Below are 23,722 nucleotides of genomic sequence, written 5' to 3'. Positions count from 1 at the left end.
TTTGAAAATGGGACATGCTCCAAAGTCACTCAGATACTTTTGAAAATGTAACTCCGTATCTATTGGGGAATGTCTCTTGCAGAGCCTCTGCTATACAAATATTCATATTAACCGACTGGGTCTCTCACACACATTCACATTGGACTTTTCTCCGACAATGCCTTGGAAGTCATTGTACAGTGTAAAATGCTGGAAAACATTTAGGCTTGAGTCACCACTGCACTAATTCAATTTCATGTCCACCTACCTCCCTTGAAACTTATCTTGCAGTGAATCGGGTCCCTTGTTTTAGTTATGGTGAGCAACACATATTTAGGCCCGCAAAGAGTTATGCTTGTGTTTAACTTCAAGCCCACGGGTGAGCTTGTTGATGCCAATGAGTCTACTCACATGCTTACAGTTAAGCATGTGCATAAGTTTTTGTAGATTCAGGGCCTTAGAGTAGCTAGGACTGAAACACAAACATTTTCTTTACCTGCATTTAAATAATTCAATGAGTTGCGCTGTCTCACACCAGTTTCAAGTTGGTGAAATTCCACTGACTTAATTAGAGGTACACCTGATTTACACCCAGGTGTGAATATGACAATGGGACTATGTACAGTGTATTAATTCTGTTTGAGATTATGAAATCTTTGTGTGTAGGGATGCATAGCTCCCGAATCGCCAGCCCACGGGCGCGGCAAACTGCTCCCATGGCTACGAGGCAGGAGTGACCTTCAATCCAGCGTTTGTGTTTGGGAAACTTATTTGGCCGATTTGATTGTACCCTCGCAGCTGGTGTTCACGCGCTCAAGAGATGGGTTCGTTATCTTATGTGCATGTACACTGCCTGGCGTTTCTATGCGCAGGAATGTGACCACTAAGAAGAGTTGTAAACAAAGCCAGGAGAGAAATAAAAACCCCAGGAAAAGTTTTCCTGGGAGGCTTTTTGCAAGAGGCTTGTAAAGCTCTCTGGCTACCAACAAACCTGGCGTTCTGTTTCCTTTCCTGTGTCGTCACCACAGCTGGTGACCCCGACGTGATGCCCCTCTACTCACCGGCTGGATACGCCGAGCGCGCCCGCGGCTGTTTGCCGCCCCTTATTCGTGAGTATGGGGGGGAGACTTTCCAGTGCCCAGAAGGAGCATGCAAGAGAGTTACAAAAGATTATAAGGCAGCGATCATGTGTCGTTGTCTCGGTCGCTCATATTGAGGACCTTCTAAGGGAAATAGATCGCCAGTGCCCCTGGTATCCGGACTGCGGGTCATTACAGCTTTTTGATTGGATACGGATTGGGATCACCTTGTATAGTGAACCCCGTGCCCCAGTTCAGCACCTGCTGCTCTGGCAGCGTTGTAAGGAGGCGCTGGAGGGGTTCAGCCCTGACGGCCTTAAGCCGGTTTCCCCTTTGCCCCCAGGTGATGGGCCACCCCCCTCCTGCCCGCAGCTGACCCTCCCTGCGCCGCCGCCCGTGGCGGCGCCCCCCTGCCTACCGGTCGGGCAGGGGGGCGCTGTCGCCGCGGCGGTGCGGCGAGCGTGTGAGGCCAGTCTCTTGACCGACAAGGAATCCAAGTGTGGGTTCGAGGCGTTCCCCGTCTCTAAGCGAAATAATGGAAACGGGGGCCGAGTAGTGGACTGGGAGGCTCTCCCCTACTCGGTTCTGCACGAGCTCCGGGGGATCTTGAAAGGTGTGTCAAACGGTTATCACTTGCTCCCCCAAGATTGGAAAGACATGTGTCGCATGGTGCTGTCTCCCACGCAATAAGTTGTGTGGGACAGCGAGTACCAGCGAGAGGCGCTTGCGGCAGCAGCACAAGGTGGGGGGGCTTATCTTGCTGAGCAGTTATATGGCACAGGGCAGTTTTCGGGCATCCCCAAGCAGGCGGTGGGCACGCCCCAGGTAGTTTTTCCTATCATTGGCCAGTGTGCCCGTCGCGCGTTTCGCAGGGTCCCCGCTGCGAGCGAGTCCTCTAAGTCCTTCGACCCTGGCGGAGTTGCTGCAGGCGTGTACTGATGTAGGCACTCAAACCCATCAGATGGCCCTGCTGGCAGCTGCCCCGTACAAGGGGCAGAAGCCTCAGGGGAACTGCTTTAACTGCCACCATCCATATTGATGATTAGGCGTACGGCCCTCCCCCTCCGTTGGCTCACTGATGAGCCCGTATGGGTTGCGCAGTGGCCGCTTTTCCCCAGAATATGTGCAGTGTATATTGTAGCAGAGGTAAAGGAAATGCAAACCTACCAATATAGGTTGTGTTGTTTTGTTCAGATCACTGTGTGTTTGAAAGCAGGAGTTAGAAGTAAAAGGCAATCAAAAGACTGGGAAAGTTAATTGTGTCCCTTTTAAGTAAAAATCTTTAAGCTGTAGATAGCTTTGGATTTGGAAGCAAGCCAGAAAGCATTTTTATTAATGCAAGTTTCTAACTAATAAGGTAGAAGCCACTGAAATCTAGGCTGCCTATGAACAAATACAAGGAAACATTTTAATCAATGACTGACTGCCCAGAAGGGGTAGACCTCTGTTCTTTTGTCTTTCAGATCATCAGAGAAAACGGATGCCAGCTGAACAGCATTCAATGTACCATGCATTTACTGGCACAATAAGGATTATTTTTGTGTTTTATGGCAAAAATTGTTGTTAAAAATTGCATACCAACAGTCTTTGGAAGCAAGGACATGGAAGGTTAACCCACTCCCCATATTGCCCATGGGATCCTTCTGGCTACCTCAGATTTCTAGCCAGAGGGCTGGGGAGGGAGGAAAGCAATTAGACACCTGAGGTTGTACCGAGTGCACTCCTCAAAAGTGGGTGTGCTTGTCCCGGTTTGTTGCTCCAAAGCTCTGTAATAAAGTTATTTTACTGGAAGAGTGAAGGTTTCCTTTGTAGGTTAAAAGAAGCCGAGAAAGGGAGAAGAGGAAAAAGCACAGAATGCGTTAATTGAGAGGAAAATACAGCTTGCAGGCTCATCCAAGGCCACAGCCAAAACTTGGCTGACCCCCAAGACAAGGGGGGGCTTAAATGTGCCCGAGCAACTATGAGATCTGCAAAACACTGCCAGGCATTAATGAAATGTGTTAGGTTTCTTTTCTCACAGGTAGAAAAGTGCTACCCAAAGACCCTAGCACCCCTGCCATTTATTAAAACCAGGAGACTGAGTCTATGTAAAGTCCATCAATGAAAGACTGCTTTGGCTCCATGCTGGAAAGGCTCTTTCCAAGTCCTGTTAACCACCAACACCGCTGTGAAGTGCCAAGGACTGACTGCCTGGACCCATGCTTTTCACTGCAAAAAGACCCCTCCACCTCGGGAGGACTCTTTGACTGATGATAAGCCTATTTCTTCTTCTAGCCCTGCTGTGCCTTCTGGACAGCAGGAAAAAGGAAAAAAAGACAAGGTGAAGTGCTAGTAACCTCTCCCTTGTCCACTGACAGACCTACTGTTGCTCTGAATTTTTCCAGAAAAAGCAAAACCATTACAGGGTGATGTGCTAGTAACCTCTCCCCTGTATGATGCTAAACCACACTGTTTCAGGAAAAGAGAAGAAGGAACACTTGCTTCCTTGAAACCACAAAGTCCAGGAATTCCTGACTACAAGAGACATTAAGAACTGACCCTGGTGAAGAAACAAAGAATTATACACTAGCAGGAAGAAACTTGTGGGACCCATGCTTGGGAACGTGGTATTGATTGGATTTTGGGGTTTATTCTACAGGCTGCGCCCTGTGTTTTGAATAAGTCCTTCAGTATGTATTGCCTTCCCTAATTGGATTTTAAATGATAAGTACCAAAGGCACCTTGTTGCCATTACCCCTGCTATCTCCTCCATTACACTATTACCCTTGTAACACATCAAAATACAGACAATGACCCAAAAGTTGCTGACAAAGATGGTATTAAATATCACTGAGGCTAAGAAGGCATTGCAGTGGGATCTAGCATGTTCAGGCTTGGCCCACTGCCCTTACAGACACATCAGGAGTACCATCTGATCTGCGGCCATGGAGACATACTTAGAGACTTTCTAGGTAAAAGTGCAAACGTTCTCAATGCTCCTTCCAAGCATATGGACTGGTTGAGGGGGTGTGGCCTTCCACATACCGAATCCTGCCGGGTCCATGGGGAGGATGCATGTGGGATTGAGTAATTCACCAAGACATCTGGGAAATTAGACTACCTGGTATGCCCAGTTAATTTTAGTCAGTGCTCCTGGGATTACACCTGACAGGACGCTTACTTTTTCAAGTTAATGACAGCTGTGTGTATGTTAATGACACCACATTACAAGACATTTGGGTCCACCTGGCACAAGTATTAAATCAATCTGATTTCTGCCTGGCCGTTGCCCCGGACATGCAAGGTCTGTTAAGTACCTGCCTTGTTCCTGTCTGCAAACCACCCAGCAACATCTGGGGTGTGAGACAGTAAAAGAAATGTGTTGTTTTAAGCTTACTGATAATAGTAATTGTATGCAATAGCAAATTGATATGCTAAAATGTTATGCTTAAGTTATCCGCCAAGACATTTTTCCTTTTTGGTGGGATTATATCTAGTCATAGCAACTCTTAGAGTGGATAAAGACCCTTTTATAGTATGGGGTCCTAGTTTTGATTTTTGGCGTTTTACTTTGCTGCTTTATTTAATGTATACCCAATCTAGTGACATTGTGCATGCTACCCTGCGAAGGTGCTTTATTTAAACACCGCATCTATAAAATAAAACAGGGGGGGATGTAGGGATGCATAGCTCCCGAATCGCCAGCCCACGGGCGCGGCAAACTGCTCCCATGGCTACGAGGCAGGAGTGACCTTCAATCCAGCGTTTGTGTTTGGGAAACTTATTTGGCTGATTTGATTGTACCCTCGCAGCTGGTGTTCACGCGCTCAAGAGATGGGTTCGTTATCTTATGTGCATGTACACTGCCTGGCGTTTCTATGCGCAGGAATGTAACCACTAAGAAGTGTTGTAAACAAAGCCAGGAGAGAAATAAAAACCCCAGGAAAAGTTTTCCTGGGAGGCTTTTTGCAAGAGGCTTGTAAAGCTCTCTGGCTACCAACAAACCTGGCGTTCTGTTTCCTTTCCTGTGTCGTCACCACATTTGTGTATCTGTGTCACACTGCAAACTCCATTTTGAATGTGGGGCTTTGTGCTGTCTCTGATGTCCTTTTACCTCCAGATTGGACTGAAATTCCAAGGGATGGTGGCACAGGGCTAACAGAGCAGGGCAAATGGCAGCCTAGGGGCTGCATCTTCCCTGCCATATCATTTTCTTTGGCCTACCACAGCCCAGCTCGGGGCAAGCAACCCAGCAGCTCGAGGACCAGAGAAGGGGTGGGGTGAGCTGTCGCGGAGGGAGGACTGCATATAGAGATGTGTGTGTCTGTGGTGAGAGACAAAAGGCCAGAGCAGGGAGCCAGGCCCAGCTCCACAGGACAGGAGCTACCACTGCGGGGTAAGCACACTCACTTTCCAGCCCTCCCGGAGCCTACCACCCCCTGGGGACAGGACCTGATCCTCCCCTATGTCACATCCCCAGGGCAGGATCCGACCCCCACTCCTGCATGTCATGTTCCCCAAGGGCAGGAAACGACACCCCCCACATCACACACACCCAGCCCACACAGGGTACTTCAACTGTGATGGTCCTCTATTCAAATACAAGCATCCCGGACAAAGAGCTGGCTACTGCCCAGAAGAACCAGTCTGCCCAGGTGGGCTGGTAACTAAGCAATGGATCAGCTGGTGAGGGACTTTGATCACCAGAAGAGGCTGATCAAGGGTCACCTGACAAAGGGGATGGGAGATTATAAAAGAGAGGCTCTTTCAGCAGCCATTTTGAGAAGAAAGCAGAAGCAGTTGAAGTTGAAGCTAGGGCTGGAGAGTGAAAGGTCACTAACTGCAGAGGACAGAGTGAGCGAGAAAGTCCATGACTCTGAAGAGAAGTCATATGCAAGAGGGGGATTTAGGACTCCACAGAGGATTCTGCCATAAGCCCAAAGACGTCTCTAGAGTGATGAGGAAACTGAGGCAGGAAATGTGTTTAGGTGTGTTTATTATTTTTGTCTAGATCTGTGTATTTCTCATGCTACCTACGTACAAGAGTAACTTGTTTTAGAATCCCGTTCAAAGTCTGTGTGCATGTGTCAGGCTTTCACTGTTGCACAGCCCTGAAGAGTTAAACTGGAAACACAGATTGCCCACATGGATGAGGTTCTGGGAGAGGGTGTTCTTAAAGTACGGGAGACTCTGTGAGGTCAGCACTTAGCGCAGAAGCTGGGTAGTCAGACTGTGGGGTTTTAGCTCTCAGAGGAGGTGCTAGGCAGAGGATCTGCACTCTGGGAATGTGCCTAGAGACTCCAAACAGGGGCAGTACCCAAACCGTGCTCTAAGGAGGCTAAAAAGCACATGGAGCCCAGTCAGGTGGGCCCCACACACAACAGTGACAATAGACTCAGGTCCCATGTCCTTAGATCAGTAGTGCTATAGGAGGGATAAGTTGCTGATATGTCATGTGTCTGATTTTATACATATTCATATTGAAACTAACAGGAGTTTTGCCACTGAATTCAGGAGGCAAAGGATCAGGCCCCATATAAAATAAATAGTAATCTAAGCCGTAACTCACCTGGCATTGCATCATAATTACAATATTTTCTTTTAAAATTGGTTGGAAGCTTTCACAGTTACAAATGCCTTACAGCTGAGGTGCAGAGGGCCTGATTCTCCTCTCACACCAGCATGGAAAGGAGAATTAGTCCAACAGATTATACTACCACTCCAAAAGTTAAAAGAAATGTGTTCTCAGTACACTCCTAATCTTATCTAGAGAGGTGAAAATCTATGGGCCTGATCTACCACTTTGTTACTTACTCTAACTGTACACCAATGTTACTCTACTGAAGCACCCTGATCCAAAGCCCATTGCAGTCAGGGGCCAGATTTTCAAATGTATTTAGGCACCTATCGTTGCAGATAGGTGCGTAGCAAGATTTTTCAAAAGCACCTAAGCAAGTTAGCGGTCTAATTTCATTGATTTCAATGGGATTTAGGTGCCTCATTTATTTATATGCTTTTGAAAAATCCCACTAGGTGCCTATCCTGGGGGGAGGGATAGCGCAGTGGTTTGAGCATTGGCCTGCTAAACCCAGGCTTGTGAGTTTAATCTTTGAGGGAGGGCCATTTAGGAATCTGGGGCAAAAATTGGGTAGTGGTCCTGCTGTGAGCAGGGGGTTAGACTAGATGACCTCCTGAGGTCCCTTCCAACCCTGATATTCTGTGATCTACATTTTCACGTGGTTAGATATTAGGTAAAACTTTCCAACTATAAGAGTAGTTCATCTCAGGTGTAGGCTTCCAAGGGAGGTTATGGAATCCCCATAATTGGAGGTTTTTAAAAACAGGTTGAACAAACACCTGTTAGGGTGGTCTAAGTTTACTTGGTCTTGCCATAGAGCAGGGGCTGGACTTGATGACATCTCAAGTCCTTTCCAGCTCTACATTTCTATGGGTATGTCTACACAGGGATAAAAGACCCATGACATAGCTGCAACCAGTCTGGGTCAGCTGACTCAGGCTTATAGGGCTTGGGCTTCAGGGCTAAAAATTGCTGTGTAGAAGTTGGGGCTTGGGCTAGAACCCGAGCTCCGGGACCCTGTCTCTCCAGGGTTGAGGATGGCTTTCAAGGACAGCTCTTAGCAGATTGGCTTAGAGCATCCTTCTCTCCCTCTCCTCTATTACATTCCAAACAGCAGAGATTGGAAAAGCCTGTGGCACATGACAAAGGGGAGTGTGACTAAATGGTGATCAGGGATGGCTCATTTTTATCCATAATTGAGACGGGGCCTAAAATAGGAGAGAAAAATCAAGTTTCTTCAGGGAACTCCAGTCTGGGGTTTTCCTGTGGCTGTTACGTGGGGAACAGCTCATTAATAAAATCTGGACGTAACAGGTCAGGAGAGTTCTCCTTTTGATTGCTTTTAAAAAATTATTAGCTACTACTTTTTATCTATGACAAGCACATGTAGATCACAGAGTGGTATTTCTTTCTAAGCACTCATTTACACAGCAAAAACTGCTAGATCAATAGGATAATGCCCATCCATGTTATAAACTTTTGATGTTGCCCGCATAAACTGGACCAAAGTGTGTTATAGCCAAGTTATGGATTCATGCTGGAGTTCTCATCTTTAGAGGGAATGCTGCCCCATTGGTCGTTGCAGGGAGCGAAGTAAATTTGGTCAAGCAATAAAAATGTTTTGTGAATATTTTAATAACTAAAAATACCAAGTTTGGTTTGCTATGATTTGTGGGGTTTTATTGTTCTCAAGCACTGAATAACAGCTGGGTAGCTAAGAAAATGGTTGTGAATCCCATGAATTTTGGCATCACTAAGTAGTTCCCTGAACATTTGTACCAGAAAGTGCATTTGTTACTGGTTAAATTCTCCACTTTTAGTGTTTGTCATCCAATCAGGAAGAGGAAACAAAACTGTGTGACTTAGTGATCACATGTCACAAATGAAGTGTGAATAAATCAAATAATGAATTGCCCCCAAATGATCTGGCCAGCTCTTCATCTATTAGTTATGAGCAGAGCTGGCCAGCAATTTCCCATCTAATTGTTGGTTTTGTTTTTTATGGAAAATACAGTTTTTGCAAAATTTATTATTTCAATTTTGCTGACATTTATCAATTTTCTTTGGCTGAACTGCCACAGTGCATCACAGGAGTCTGATGGTTATGGTACGTCATGGGTGATACAAGTCTGGCCAGGGAGTTCTAAGAAAGGAGATTGGGGACAGAGGCACTGTAGCAGGGTGGTTTGGTTGGTCAGTAGACCTAGTGGTCTAGGCCTCCAACTCCAGTCCTTCTATGAGTTCCAGGTGTCCCAGCCCTCCAGACAAGGACCAAACAGGACTGTCCTGTTTGCTGGTAACCCCTAGCGCTGCCTTCCTTGAGACCAGGCATTGTAGCTCCAGGATGGGAAAAGGAACCTAGGCCCTCCCTCTCCACTGGGTCCCAGCCCAGGGCCCTGAAAGTGCAGCAGTGCGAGATCGCCTAGATTCGGCCAGCCCCTGGCTTACCTTTCCAGAGCCATTTCCTATCACACCCTGCAGCTCAGTTTGGGGTGTGGTCATAGATGAGTTAAAAACTTTACTTCAGAATCCCCACTGTCTAGGGCCGATGCCTGCAGCCCTCTTGTGCTCTTGGTTTTGCCTCTCCCTCCTTCATAGGGGGTGCCTGAGGGTGAGTCACAGCTGCTCCTCCAGGGAATGGCCTTTCTTCTCTTTCCCCACCCCCAGGCAGCTGGAGCTCGCTTTATACTGATCAGCTCTCCAGGACCATGCTCCGCAGTGCCTGAGGGGCTGGGCCTTCCAGGCCCAACACCAGCTCTTGCCTTCCCCTGGCTCGGCATTAGTGTGGGGTGTGTAAACCCCCTCAGAGATCCTCAACTACAGCTCCCACAAGGCACTACCACAGCTCAGGCTGATGCAGTTCAGTGTCAAAATGAGCCCAAACAAAGTGTTTCAACTTCACCTCCTCTTCCTCAATCTTCACGCTGGTCAAAGCAGCTGCTTTGGATGCACAACAAAGAGTATGTGACGCCAGCCTAAGAGTGGATTATTTGCATTCACCATGCATGCCAGAGATCAAACTGAGGGGTTGTGCTTTAACCATAAAATCAGCCCTAGAAGTTAGAAACTGAAATGAAATTAGAGAAGTCACAGGAGTACGAGCTGGAAGAGATCTATTAGGTACTTTGGCAGAAGGTGGACTAATGTGGGCAGGGTTGGCTCTGTGCTTTGTGATACTTCATCTTGCCTAGTACAAGGCCAGCCTGGAGGGAGAGATGGAGCCAAATCGTGAATTGTGAGTCTATCATGGTCACTTGTGTCACTTCTTTTGTGTAAAGCCTGTTCTGAATCCAGTATTGTTCTCTACAGTTTAGTATCTAGTAATTTATCAAATCCAGTTTTAAATGACACAGGAAGCCAGGCTTCCAAATAACCCCTTTTCAGTGCATAACTGTGGGTTTGTAGCATGGCCATAGGAGATGTTGCTTGCCAACCATGGAGGATGGAGAAATGCAAGGAGGTAGTAAATTCTTTGGGGGAAGGGACTGTGTCATTGTGACACCCCAATCTTGGTTGGGCCTCCCGGAATTACTGTAATACGAAGACTAATGAATAAGAAGAATGATAGGAAAGATCATGGGCAATATCAGAGGAATTAACCTTTACAAGACTGGGGAAAATGTGTATCCTTATCTCCGTAGGCTAATGCAAGTTATCACTGTGGCTAAAAAAAAAATGGCAAGAAAAGCAAGACTGACATCAAGTCCTTTGATATTGCTAATCAAAGAATTTCATGGGGAACTTTATGATCAGTCAGTACTTGGTTCTTAATGCAAATGGTTTGAGAATGACTTTACTGGAAAGATCTAAGCAGCAGCCATTGAGGGAAGCCTGCCAGATATTAGGTAACTCAAGACTGCTTAAGAAATCAAAACAAAGTTACAGCTCCATTAGCTCAGTGTAATGTTTTTGGAGGGAAAAAGGGTTGTGGTGAAGGGGCCCCAGACATCCAAGCACGGACTTTTTCCTGCCTCATCAATCCTGACAGGAGCACGTACTAAAGTAGACTTTATTTCCCCAGGCACTAAAAATACAGCCAAGTCAGTCTTTGTGGGGGTCCAAGGATTTTACCCACCCTGTCATTCTGGGATGGTTTTTACCTCAAGTAATCCCACATGCTTCCTCTCTCTGGGAGCCATTACTGTTGTACCCACGCCACTTCGGAGCATGGGGTGGTGGGCAGTGGCTCCCACGCTGCTCTCTGATGAGCCACTAGAGGAGTGAATGTTCAAAGCATGCTGAGTGGATCCACCCCCATGTCTCTGCTAGTGCCAGTTAATTGGTCCAAGGAGTCAAGAAAACCAAGGTCAAATCTCAAACCTAAGTCTCCTGGTAGTACCTATTATTCATTGGGCATTCAGGTCAGCCCTCAGTTTCCCCCTTTTCCTCCCTACTGAAGCTACAGTTCATCTTTGGGATACATTCTCTCCACTGGTGCCTATATAACCCTTTCAAACTGCTGTGAACATGAAGCTAATAAATTAAAGTAAGGGAAGAATTTGCTATTGAGCGTATAATGTCAGTCTCTCTGGCTCTCCATGGGAGTGTTCTGCCAGCTGACTTAAAGTTGCAGCTACGCTAGCTTTAAAGAAGCAGAATCTGTAAACTTTATTAAACATTCTTTTGGTGTCCTAAAGTAGGCTATCATTAAACCTATTGATGGATTACCTCTGACTCTAGTGAATCCGTTCCATTGTTTTGATAAGTGATTATAGTTATGTCTCTTACTTCAAAGATTCATATTCATACAGCCCAAAGCCAGTCCTGCCCATTAGTAGCCAGCCCTTTAGAGTGTCAAGGTGCAACACCATTTTGATTACGAAAGACTGAAGAGATGTGAACCAAGAGACTTAGATATAATTTAAAACAATAGTCTCTCCTATTTTTTGTGGCAGATATTCTGGATGTACTAGGTGTGTGTATGTCTGAGTGCTGGTATGGTTGCCAAAGATTTCCTGCAGTGTTCAGTTTTATTATATTGAGATGGGACCAAATTATTACCCCAGATCCTGAATTTTGGGAGAATTACAGGACTGGATCCAGATCCAAACTTTGTGGTTCAAGGCCTTCTCTGCAAATGAGGCTCGCTTCATATCACAAATAGTCTTGAGCCACAATGGAACTATGCTGATTTATGCTAAGGATCTGGCCCATAATGCAGGCATCTCATTTGCACAACAATATACTTAGCTTTGCTATTGCCATTACTAAGTTTTGTAGTTGATATGGCCCAGCCTCCCATTCTACAAGGTAGAGAGAGAGCTTCCTGCAAGCTTCCTACAAGTTTCCTCCTAGTCTACAACGTAGAGAAAGTTTGTTTGCGGGAGGTGTAGGAGGTCCAGCAGCAGTAGGAATGTGATGTTGTTAAATTAGACACTGCTTCTCTGTGTGTAACTATAACCTGTTTTTTCCTAATTGAAACGAAGTGCTTATTTGTGGTACATAGCGTGCAAGCTGCCTAACCCATCTATTCAGGCTCTACATGCCCATTTGCCATCCTTCAGTAGCAGAGAGCACAGGGAGTTGAATATGCAAAGAAATGGGAGTAATCACCAAGTAAGCAGCTTCCTGCAAACTAGTTAGGAATCAGCTGTACTTACCCCTGTTAAAACATGTGGAACATAGTCCATGACCCAAAGAGCAAGACTGAAACTGTATCCATTCATATTGATGTACTGGCAGGAAGCAGGCGTACTGACACAGGGCATGAGGCTGTGTCCAGGTGTATTGATGTGTGGGCTGGAAGATGTGTCCAGACATATTGTAATCAGAACATTTGTGCAGTTTCAGTACTGCCATCAGTCCGCTGTGTAAAACTGTTCCTAACTGATTAACAGAACTGGGGATTATTACGTATTGCTCTGAAACGTAAGTTACTCATTGTGTCTTTGGGGAAATTGGGTAAAGTCCATGACTGTGCTGAAGGTCAACAAAAGGCCCAGACACAATTTAAGCCCTCAAAATAGGACTTTAGTGCTTCTTAAGCCTCTTGCTGGTCCTTGTTAAAGGGCTTTCCCTTCACTCCCTCCCCGGTTCTTGTCATGCAGACAGAAAGCAGAAGACCAGAAGTCCAAAATGAAGGCAATGCAATGTTTATTGGGGTTAGTTTCAAGCAAGCATATTCATAGCTCTACACGCCAGCAGAGGTTGTTTTCTAGTGTTCTGTTTCCAGCTCTGACGCCACTGGGCATTTACTCAGTGTCCCCGTTCCCAGCTCTGATGCCACAGAGCCTTGCATGTGTCCCCATTCCCATTTTCCATTTCCCATTTTCCACCTTCTCTGTCTTAGCAGGCCAAAATATACCTGCAATGCATGCCATGGTCCCACCCCTTACAATTTATGGTTATGTTCCGTTTTGGGGCGTCGTGTGTTTGGGGTCTTTGTTTCACCTCTGTTGTATTCCATGGGAGGGGTAAGGAGTGAGGTTGTGTTCTGGCCAAGGCCAGGCCTATTTTGGGCTTTTAGTGTGTCTTATGCCTACTCCCACTGCCTTGTCCCTCCTAACTGGTTGCTTGACCTTGGCTTGAGAGAGGAGCCAGACAGCCTTCCAGTGTATACTTATATATATCACACTTCCACCATACCCTGTAACACTTTAGCTCTATTCCTTATTTTTTCTTATTGTACTAAAAGTCCCATCTGGTTGTGGGAAAAGCAACACACAATGTATTTGTTCATTGTTCTTTACACATATTAGTATAAGATGAGTATCAAAAAGTCAAACCCAAAATTTAATCTCAGGATGACAAACAAGCCTATATACAAGCCAAGAGGGAAGAAAGAACATGATAAAAGGGAGAGATGTTTGCCATGTTCTCTCTCTTCCACCTCCATCTACAGACACCACCACAAAGCGACTGCAGCGCTGATGAAAGGGGAGAGCCTGGCTGAAGAGCAACCAGCCAGCCTGTGGTGAGACGCATCCAAGTTTGTAAGGGCACTGAAACTGTTAAGATCAGCTTAGAATGCGTTTTGCTTTTATTTCATTTGACCAAATCAGACTTCTTGGGCTTTGACTTATAATCACTTAAAATCTATCATTTGTAGTTAATAAATTTGTTTGTTTGTTCTACCTGAAGCAGTGCGTTTGGTTTGAAGCATGTCAGAGACTCCCTTTGGGATAACAAGATACACATCAATTTCTTTGTTAAATTGACGAACTCATATAAGCTTGCAGCATCCAGCGGGCATAACTGGACACTGCAAGACTGAGGTTCCTAGGGGTGAGTCTGGGACTGGAGATATTGGCTCGTGTCATTTGGTTGCACAATCCCAGCAGCGGCTGGCCAAAAGTGCTCACTCATGTAGCTGGGAGCAGCTTACGTGCTAGAGGCTGTGCGTGACCAGCCCGGGAGTGGGGGTTCTCACAGCAGAGCAGGGTAAGGCTGGCTCCCAGAGTCCAGGATTGGAGTGACCCAGCAGATCACCGGTCCAGGTAACACCAGGGGAACGTCACAATTGCATCATCAACACACACACACACACACACACACACACAAAGATACCTAGTCTCAACCCCTCCCCCTGGCAACCACCCATTTCTCCGCAAAAGCAACGTTGCAACTTTTCCCCCAGGGCCCCAAACCTTTTACCCTCTTCTCCTTCAAATCTGATCACAAGACCCACTTCTACCATGGTACCTCTGAGAAATTCCAAGCTGTGACGGTGGCTCATAGGGTGGGTAGTGGATCGGGACTAGTGATGTTTATTTCACTTATTTAACTTTGTCTTAGAATTGAAATAAACAAATGTAAGTGGAACGAAGTTGTGGCCACGTTCCTGTCCTCACTACCTCATCCTCCCTCCCCACTCCACTTTTTGCACCTTGTCGTAAATTAGATCATAGGCACTTCAGGGCAGAGACCGCATCTTACTCTGTTTGCACAGTGTCCCGCTCAGTGGAGCCTGATCCTGATTGGAGCCTCTGAGGGCTACTACCCATACGTCTGCTTCCCCTCTGGGGGCTAACACCAATAACCAATAGCTGTCCTCTGCACAGGCATGAATTTCATCCATTGTCCACAACGAAGGGTATATGTTGCAGAAAAACGAACCATAGTTTTGTTTGAATCCTGGTGATCCATGTCATTCTGTGTTCATATAAATATACTGTTAAACCAATATCTGTTTGGGTCACATTCTGCTCTTACTTTTGCCTATATAGATCAGAAGTAACTCCAGTAAAGTTGTTCGAGTTTCTCCACACTATGGTGGTGTAACTAAGAGCAGAATCTGCCTTACTGATTTTATAGTTTTAGGTTTGGAGTTGTTGTTATCTTTGTAGGAAGGTTTTACAAGGTAGATGTTTGTTTGTAGGGAACATGGTGGGTTAACAGGCACATATGGAAAACTGGCCTGGGCTGAGCGGCAAGCTGGGTGTAATTTACTCTTGTGCAGGAGATACCACAAGGCCTATGCACCACTTTCCCCACTTGTGCCCTATTTTTAGGGCTTAGGTAGATCGTACGTGCTACATAGGTCTTGCGCTGGCCCTCTGTTCAGGGGTAACTTTCACAAACTGCGACTCTCAGGCAATGTGTTGTATAGCGTGACCCTAGCACTGGTGACATAATTCATCTTTGAATCAGCTGATGTAATGACACCACTTTTGGTGGGATAAATATGTAAGAACGGGAAAGAATCTGTGGCAAGGAGGCCTGTCATATTTCATCATAGTGACCCGAAGGTTCCCAGTGCCTCCAGAGGTTGATCACATTGTCTGTTGCTTAATTTCTGCCTAGCCTCTTTATTTTGCTTTGAGGTTAAGGTTTGCTATGTTGGGGGCCTTACATCATGCACTGTCGCTGCATCTGATTAAAAAATGGGCAAATATTTGCACTTGAAATTCTACAGTGTCACGGCTGCAGCGCTTCATGTAGCCCCTACCTACACTAAAGGGTGGGGGTCTCCTGTCGGCGTAGATAATCCATGACCCCAAGAAGCAGTAACTAGGTCAATGGAGGAATTCTTTTGTTGACTTAGTTCTGGCTATCGCAGGGGTTAGGTTGGCTTAACTACATTGCTCAGGGGTGTGGTGAGCAGGGGTGAAAGTAATATTAAATTCTTACCAGTATGGGGGCCAGCTCTCGGCCCCTGGAAGGGGCAGGGCCTCGGGAGGAAGGGCGGGGCTGAGGGGTTAACCTCCTCAAGACAGCCCATCCACGCTGTCTGGCCCATGCCGCCCAGGGCTCTGGTAGTGATTTAAAAGGGCCCAGGGCTCAAGCCACTGCCGCAGCAGCTGGGAGCCCGGGCCCTTTTAAATCACTGGCCCCAGGGCAGCTGCTGGTCAGAGCCCGGAGGGGGCAAAAGGGGCAGGGACGTTAAAGTGTTTAACGTGGCTGTGTACAGGCCGGTACCAGCTTCTTACCACAGTACCAACCCACTTTCACCCCTGCTCCTGAGTGACGTAGCTAGGTCAACCTAACTGTTTTGTGTAGACCAGGACTAGCCAAATGGTCACTCATACTGCCTGCTAAGTGGGCTCTTGCTCCTGCTCACTACTTAACATTAAATCATGTATGATGGTAACTTTTTCCAATTGACCTGTAGGTGGTATGGCATGATGAATCTGGTGACCGCATTTATGGCATATTATAAAAGTCACATGTAAGAGCCAGGAATGGGGAAACATTTGAGATAGTCAGATGTTGTAAGATTAAACATTTGGAATGTCAGGACCAACCCTACAGTCCTTGCTCAAGCAAAACTCTCAGTAACGTCAGTGGGCGTTTTAGCTGGGAAAAGGCTGCAGGATTGGGGCCCATAATCAGATTTCTGTAGGCTGGAATTCAAATAAAAGGTTTTATATTTATAAATGAAAAGCTTTCTCTATTGTAGAAGTGGACACGTCCTCTGGGATGTTTGACATTTCCAGACAAATCCCACTCTGACATTTCTTGCTTATACAGAATGGATTATAGTTAGTTCCCAGGCCAGTTTCCCTGGGGGAGTGGAATAATCTACCATTACATTGTTAAATTCTGCTAGATCAACCCAGCAGAGACTTTTTCTATAGGCACCTCTGAAAGGTTAATAGGTAATTGCATAAGCAGACAGGCATATATTCATAGAAATCAGAGATGAAAAAGTTCCTTTAAGTTGTCATGTCCAAATGCATAGAGTGAGGAACAGGCATGGGGACCTAATGGTCTTGGAAGTAATGTTGTTTTTTGTTGTTTTTTTTGGCAATGAAAAAAATTGCAACATTTAAACTAATTAAATAAAAACAATTAGACACACAGAAAAAAATGTTTGTTGTTCTTTGATTCAACCAAGGTAGAGAAGAAGAGCAATGAGGAAGACTGGACCTTCAGCTGTTAATCCCCAGTCTAGCAAAGCACTGAAATACATGCTTAACTTTAAGCAGATGAGTAGTTCCACTGAAGTATTTGAGGCTATGTGTGTTCAAAGTTAAGCATATGCTTAAATTCACTGCTTGATCAGGGCAAGCATAAATGTATGGGATCATTCACATTATATTAATATTCTGTTTTCATCTGGAACATCCTGAATGAGCAAGTGTAAGCAGTTTGCACCATGCTTTAATATACATACCGTAATATGTTTGTATCAGTGGCTGTGGTAATGAATCAGGGTTAACTGATGATACAATTATTAATCCTCTGTAGAAAATGTGTCCCCAGCTTTCAAAATAGAATAGGTGGGAAATTTTTTTTGAGATCTTTGTCAGAAAATGCAGTTTTGCCTATATTGTAACTTTCACAGAAACATTGCTTTTGACAAAACTTTTGCTGAGAGTTTCTTCGGTCCGGGATGGAATTCCAATTGAGAGGAACCCCTCCCCCTTCCCCTGAATAGCTGATAGCCCAGTGGTTAAGGCAGCTGCAGTGTGGGAGACTTGCGTTCTTTCTCTGACAAAGGCTAGGTCTACACTACGGGGGGTCGACCTAAGATACGCAACTTCAGCTTCGACTTACCTGGCTGTGAGGACGGCGACGAGTCGACCGCTGCTGCTCCCCCGTTGACTCGCTGTGGTGGAGTTCCGAAGTCGACGGCAGAGCGATCGGGGATCGATTTTATCGCATCTACACTAGACGCGATAAATCGATCCCCGATAGATCGATCGCTACCCTCCGATCCAGCAGGTAGTGAAGACGTGTCCTGATTCAGAGCAGAGACTTGAATCTAGGTCTCCCTTGTCCCCGCTGAGTGCCCTCACCACTGGGCTAGTAGCTATTGTGGTGTGTCTCTTGCTCTTGTTTTTTCATGAAACATTTTGAATGCTCTCATTTTTGTTACACCTTGGAACAAAAACAAGGCTCAACGCTTTGAAATTGTTCGCAAAATCAAATTCTTGTTTTCTGGCCAGCCCTGCTTTACCATTAAAGAGTACATGGTTCCTGGGAACAGAGTAATTTCAGAAAATAATTTGGAGCACAGCTGTCAGACAAGATTCACCCACTGAGCTATGACAAATATCTAATTATCTGGAAACTTGGCCATAAGTAATATGTGATTTCAGCTCTTTATCACAATCTTTACAATAGCTCTACTAACAGCATCTGTGGTAGATGAAAAGGAGGTATGGGCTGGGGAGCTGAGACATTGCTGAATATGGAACACACACAAACCAAAAACCCAGGCAGAAAGGAAATGTCCATTTAATTGACATGAGAATGTTCTCTTGGCAGTGCTTTGTAATGTGGCAAAAGAAAATTGTTAAACAGTGAGCACAGCAGACTAAGGTCTTTTATTTTGTTTCCTCCCCACCTCCCTCTCTCAGATATCCAGATAGCTGCTGCCTTATGGAGGATGAGTCCAAGCTCCCAGTCATCAAGATGACATCCAGATGCCAAATCCCCAATAATCAATATTGCATCCAGATTGGGTGCATTGCCAGGAGAAAGTCTCACATATCAGCTCTGCAGTCAAGCCTAGCCATAACTTTGTGACGGTAATGCTGCTCTGTAATAACTTATGAATGCTGTATGTAACCTGGTGATTGGGATGTTTACTGTATGAATGTATTGGTTTATTTTTAATAGAGGACTGTAAGGGAAAACATGCAGGAAGGAGACAGAATGGCTGCAGATGAGTTGCTTCTCCACAAACACTTGAGGGTTGTTAAGAGACAATGTCTGACAGGAAGAAGCATGAGATTAAAAGGACACTAGCAGTTTAAAAAGGGACTCTCACTCTCAAGAAAGTTGGGGAGTTGTTCTGGGGAACTAAACTAAACCACAGGCACCCTTTGGGGCATCTGAAGAAATCTGAAGTCTGCCTAGATTAGCATCCAGGGATGATGAGCCTTTAGATAGGATCTATGTAACTTTTACATTTTTCTCTAAATGTTTTGTTCCTACTGTTAAAATAAAAAGTACTTTGGTTTTAAGAAGGCTGCTTTGACAGGGCACTGCTTTGCCACTGGGCACAGACTTCTGAAGGGAAGCACTGAAGCTGTCTGACCTAAATCAGACCTATTGGGTGAGACCAGTTGGTACACAGGGTGTTGTAGCCCAAGACCTGGAATTTTACTGTAGGAGAGGTAAAGGCACAAGGACTGAACCTGGGGGGTTAGCTCAGAGATACCAGAAAGGGGACACAGTGCAGCTAGTCCTGTAACTGTGCCGTATTGTTGGCAAGCTTCTTCGAAGATTGACATTTAATTTTTCTAACCATCCACTTTTCTCAATTGTACAATTTGAGTCTGCTTAATTATGACACAAAAGTTTCCATAAAATTAAAAGCGAGTAAGAAATAATTAAGCTGTAAAATATGCCAGCTTTGATAATGATTGTCCCTTTATTCTTACAAGCAGTTAAACAGAGGAGTTAAACAATTAATTACACATATAAATGTGTCCCAGTATCTCAGATCTTAATCGTTCCTAGCTTTAAAAAAACCCCAAACTTCATTTTACCCTTTTAAACACTAATATTCATGACATTTGTCTAACAAAGCAGCACCTGTATGGCCCAAGGTTGTACATTACATATGTCTGTAAGTTTTTCCAAATGACTGGTGCACAACAGGCTTTATCTAGTCCATCAGTGTGCATAATGTGTGACCCTCAAGAGTGAAAAGAGGATGTTATGAGTCTGGGTAACAGGAACTATACCATGCATATTAATATCAAAAGAATACACTGGTAACAGTAGTAAACCTCGGCTGTGAAAAGCTGTAGTTCTGTGTGTGTCACTTCTCCCACTACATGTGTATCTGTACAAACACCACTGTCTTCTAATGCCGGAAATGCCAGATTTGATCAGTGTGCAAGAATGTGAGAGAGATTAATATCTTGTTCTCTGGTGGCTAAATACAACGACTCGACTCAAGCTACGTTACTGTAGGTGTTCAGATACTAGTAGGAGCTCAGCTACTATGGTGATGGTGCCATTATAAGAGCCTGCATTGATAGATATCGATGTCTTGAAAGTGTGTACGTGAGAGGGAGCTTGAGAGATTGAGTATATCACACTCCAGTGGTTGCAGCCTACAGAGGCAATAATACTGTCACACAGGTGATACTGTTAATAATATTTAATGCAGCTCACTAAGGACTTGTACCTGATTAAGGACTTTGGGATTAAGTTTTTAGATATTTTCAGTTATGTTCAGCTATACAGACGTTATTATTTTCGGACAGAACTGTGGTTTGGAAACTCTCCACTCTTTTGAAAAACCATATTAACAATTTCTCTTATATCTCAGTCTGAAAAATGGCAGGTCATCAAAACCTTTTTTTTTTTTTAAACACAAAACAAAAACTTGTTTTTTAAAACATCCTGATAGAAACACCATCAAGCTATCTTGCATAAGCTTTCACTTTCTTCTTTGAAGAATGCATTTCTATTACATGTAAAACAGATGTTGTGAATTATGGTGATCTGTCAATTCAGAAAAAGTCTTAAAGAATAAAGCCACTGGTCTGGATTTATAGCTAAAGATTATTCAGACAGAGAGCCAGACCAATAGACTAGAGAGGCAGCCAAACCAATCGACAAGCAGCTGACATTACCTTGTCTTTCTGCATGGACTTTGCTCAATCACATATGTAATTAATGATAATCACTTTAGTCCACTTTATCTATAGATTGGAAAGTAGGCAACCAATGTACATTAAATCAAAGACATACGGGGTAAAGAGGATACAGCTTGGACACTACATTGCTGAATTAGCTCAGTCATCCATACGCAGGTAAAATAAACAAAGGCCTACTCTTCACTAGAAAAGGCTTGTTGGTATAGCTATATGGTAGACATATACCGGTAAACTTTCTTATTGTAGATGTAGCTTATACTGGCTTTTATTAGTATCACTTATACTAGTTTCGCTGAATGAAATAAGCTATACCATCAAATTCATTTTGCTAGGATCTACGCTAGGATTTTTCCCACTATAGAAATATCTTTTTTTAAATCACCTCTTAACCAACGTTCCTATACTGTCAAAAGTTAAGTGTAAACCTGACCAAAGTAAGGCAAGAATCGCATCTGTAATTACAAGAACTGTGTAACATCTTAAATGAGGTTCAGGTCAATCTCTATAAATATATAGTGAAAATAGGCCAAATTCTCTGCTGGTGTGGTGTTTTTACTCTGTGGTTGACTTTCATGTTTGTCTGCACTATAAATTAATAAATACCAGAGCTGGCTGGAAAATGTTGACAAAAAAGGGGGTGGGGGGAGGGAAAGACACTAATTGTTGTAATTTCTCCCCCATTTTTCAACAGGCTCTAATGATTACTTTAAAATGGATGTGCGATGCTTATTAATTATAAAAATAAATATGGGTTTTAGGTTTACAGGTTCTCTCTGGTTGCATTTTTCATTACAGGTGGATTCAGAATGCAAAAAAATTCTGATAAATGCTGATTATTCATTTCTGAAGTATTAACCGTTTAACCATTATTGTACTTGTCCATAAAATGAAATTGCTGACTATTCAGTCTTATTTTCCTTTTGGTGCTTTGTTAATGGTTGGCAGTCAGGAAGAGCGGGTGTACTTTGGAGTAGCCAGAAACCACAATTGCTAAGGTTGTATCGTTTTCCTTAAAAATATATGAAAATGGCAAATATAGTACAGAAAAGCAATATTGTGGCCTTTTCCCCATAGCACTTGTAAAATGTGTAACAGTCTGTATTTTCATTAGCTCTATTCTGTAAGTTAGAAGAATAAAACAAAAGCTCCATGTAAAACTTGAGTTTGTGTGATGCAAATTAACTTTATGGACACCTAAACTGATAACCACAGCTGCAGTTTAGAGCTGTCAGGGATTGCTGTGACTGGCAGTTTTCCAGCAATCCTGTCAAGAAACTACTGAAAAGTTCCCCACAAGCAGTTACTCTCTAGCAAACTCCAGAACTGGAATAACCTTGCCATCAGTTTAGCATAAAGTTGCTAAACAAATGAGTTGAAAATTGGATTTTGATTAGCGAGGCTACCACTCTAAAGAGAAATGAGGTAAATCATTCTATCAAAGCTCACCACTGTAACAAACTGTAGATTATCCCATTGCCAACAAGGTTTGAAATCTTGACTTCAGTATTATTTATTCTAGTTCCCAAATAACATCGTCTTATAAATTTCTTCATCAGTCAAAAAAGTGTTTTAAGTATTACACTGATGATAACATGCACTTGGCAAATTTGGGTGATGCTTCGTTTTACAATTTATTATTATTATTGTGATATCACAAGTGACAGAAGTAAGATATAAGTATGTAACTGAGTGGACAGATCTATTAGGGCTTGTGAGGGGAACCTTTTTGAGAGTAATCTCCCTATCCCAGTGCTGGGTTTGCCTCTAAAAACACCTGTGAGACAAGAAATGCAATCACTGAGTGGGAGAAAATGGTCTTGAGTTGATTGTCCCATACCATTGAAGTCAATGGGAATTTTACATTGAGTTCAGTGGGAGCAAGATCAGGTCCTTTCACATCTTTCACATCAATGAAGGGTCCAGTTTGTTTCTATCCAAACACCTTTGCATACCTTAGCTCCAGACCTATAACTACAGTTTTGTATTAAATGAGGTTTATGTTTGAAGAAGAGATGTGAGACCTGCCTTATGACTGGCCAATGCAGGTGCAGGAGACAAGTAGGAATATAAGTTCTGGAAACAACTAAACTGATTGTTTTTCTTTTTTGATTCTGTTGCTCATGGGAGACTTCTTAACACCTAGTAAACCAGCATCTTGGTACAAACAGAGACAAAGAAAAAGGGAACATGCAAAAGTGGTTTGCTAGGAACTGCTTCTGTTTATTCCCCATTTCTCATTTACCACAAAATATTGCATCAGACCATATTCCATTCCATTTCCCGTTTTATAAAAACTATTTGGTAATCAGTACTGTGAAAATGTGTAAAGGAATTGAGTCAAATTAAAAATATGTAACCATTCTTATCTTTTTGCTATGAAAAATTAATCCTGGAAACTGTCATCATTATTAAATTCTCAACCGTTGAAATCAGGAATCTGCATACATTTCATTTTTAATTCGCTCTCACGCTCAGAAATCAATGAACCCTTCTGGTTTGTGCTGAGTGATTTACTAACATGACCCCACGTTTGCCACTTTGATCAGTGGACGTTCAATCAGATCAGCTTTTGTGTCTGAAACATGTCTATTTTCTGCTCTTAGTATATGACAAAGCTTTTATCTAATGCCCCAATTCTGCCACCCCTACTCACATTGAGTACTTCAATTTAGGACAGAAAAAGGCTGAACTTTAGCTTAGATAGCTTGTCCTATAAGATGTCTCTGGTTTTGAAAACCTATGATGAACTAATGGAAACCTGTATGGCAGGTGGCAAAAAGCAATTCACTATGTGCCTGATTCAGCTAGGTATTAATCACCCTGATTAGTGGTGTCCCTAATTAAGGCACACCAATTAGAAAATTGGACTGTTCAGGCCCAATTCACCAGTAGTAATTCTGTTAAATCCAGCGCTTGCTTGTGTCACAGGTGAATTTGGAGCCTGAATTGAAAATAGTGATGGGTGACTGTTGTTTTAACCAGGGCCGGCTCTAGGTTTTTTGCCGCCCCAAGCAAAAACTTTTTGGCTGCCCCCCACCCTGCCCTGGGCTCCGCTCCGCAACCCCCTGCTGCCCCAGCCCTGGGCTCTCCCCCCCGCACCGCCT

General features: G+C 44.1%; 1 long non-coding RNA gene across 1 annotated transcript; it reads left to right on the top strand.

Moving 5' to 3' along the window:
- The first annotated feature begins 457 nt into the window (after positions 1-457).
- On the top strand, positions 458-5,041 carry LOC128832908 (uncharacterized). The gene is made up of 2 exons (XR_008444083.1): positions 458-1,088; positions 2,522-5,041. It is a non-coding gene; the product is annotated as an uncharacterized LOC128832908 (long non-coding RNA).
- Positions 5,042-23,722: the final 18,681 nt, after the last annotated feature.

Source organism: Malaclemys terrapin, chromosome 2 (genome assembly GCF_027887155.1).
Source record: "Malaclemys terrapin pileata isolate rMalTer1 chromosome 2, rMalTer1.hap1, whole genome shotgun sequence".
NCBI classification, from domain to species: domain Eukaryota; kingdom Metazoa; phylum Chordata; order Testudines; family Emydidae; genus Malaclemys; species Malaclemys terrapin.
The sequence above is the reverse complement of the archived record's forward strand: the minus strand, read 5'-3'. Positions and strand labels throughout refer to the sequence as shown.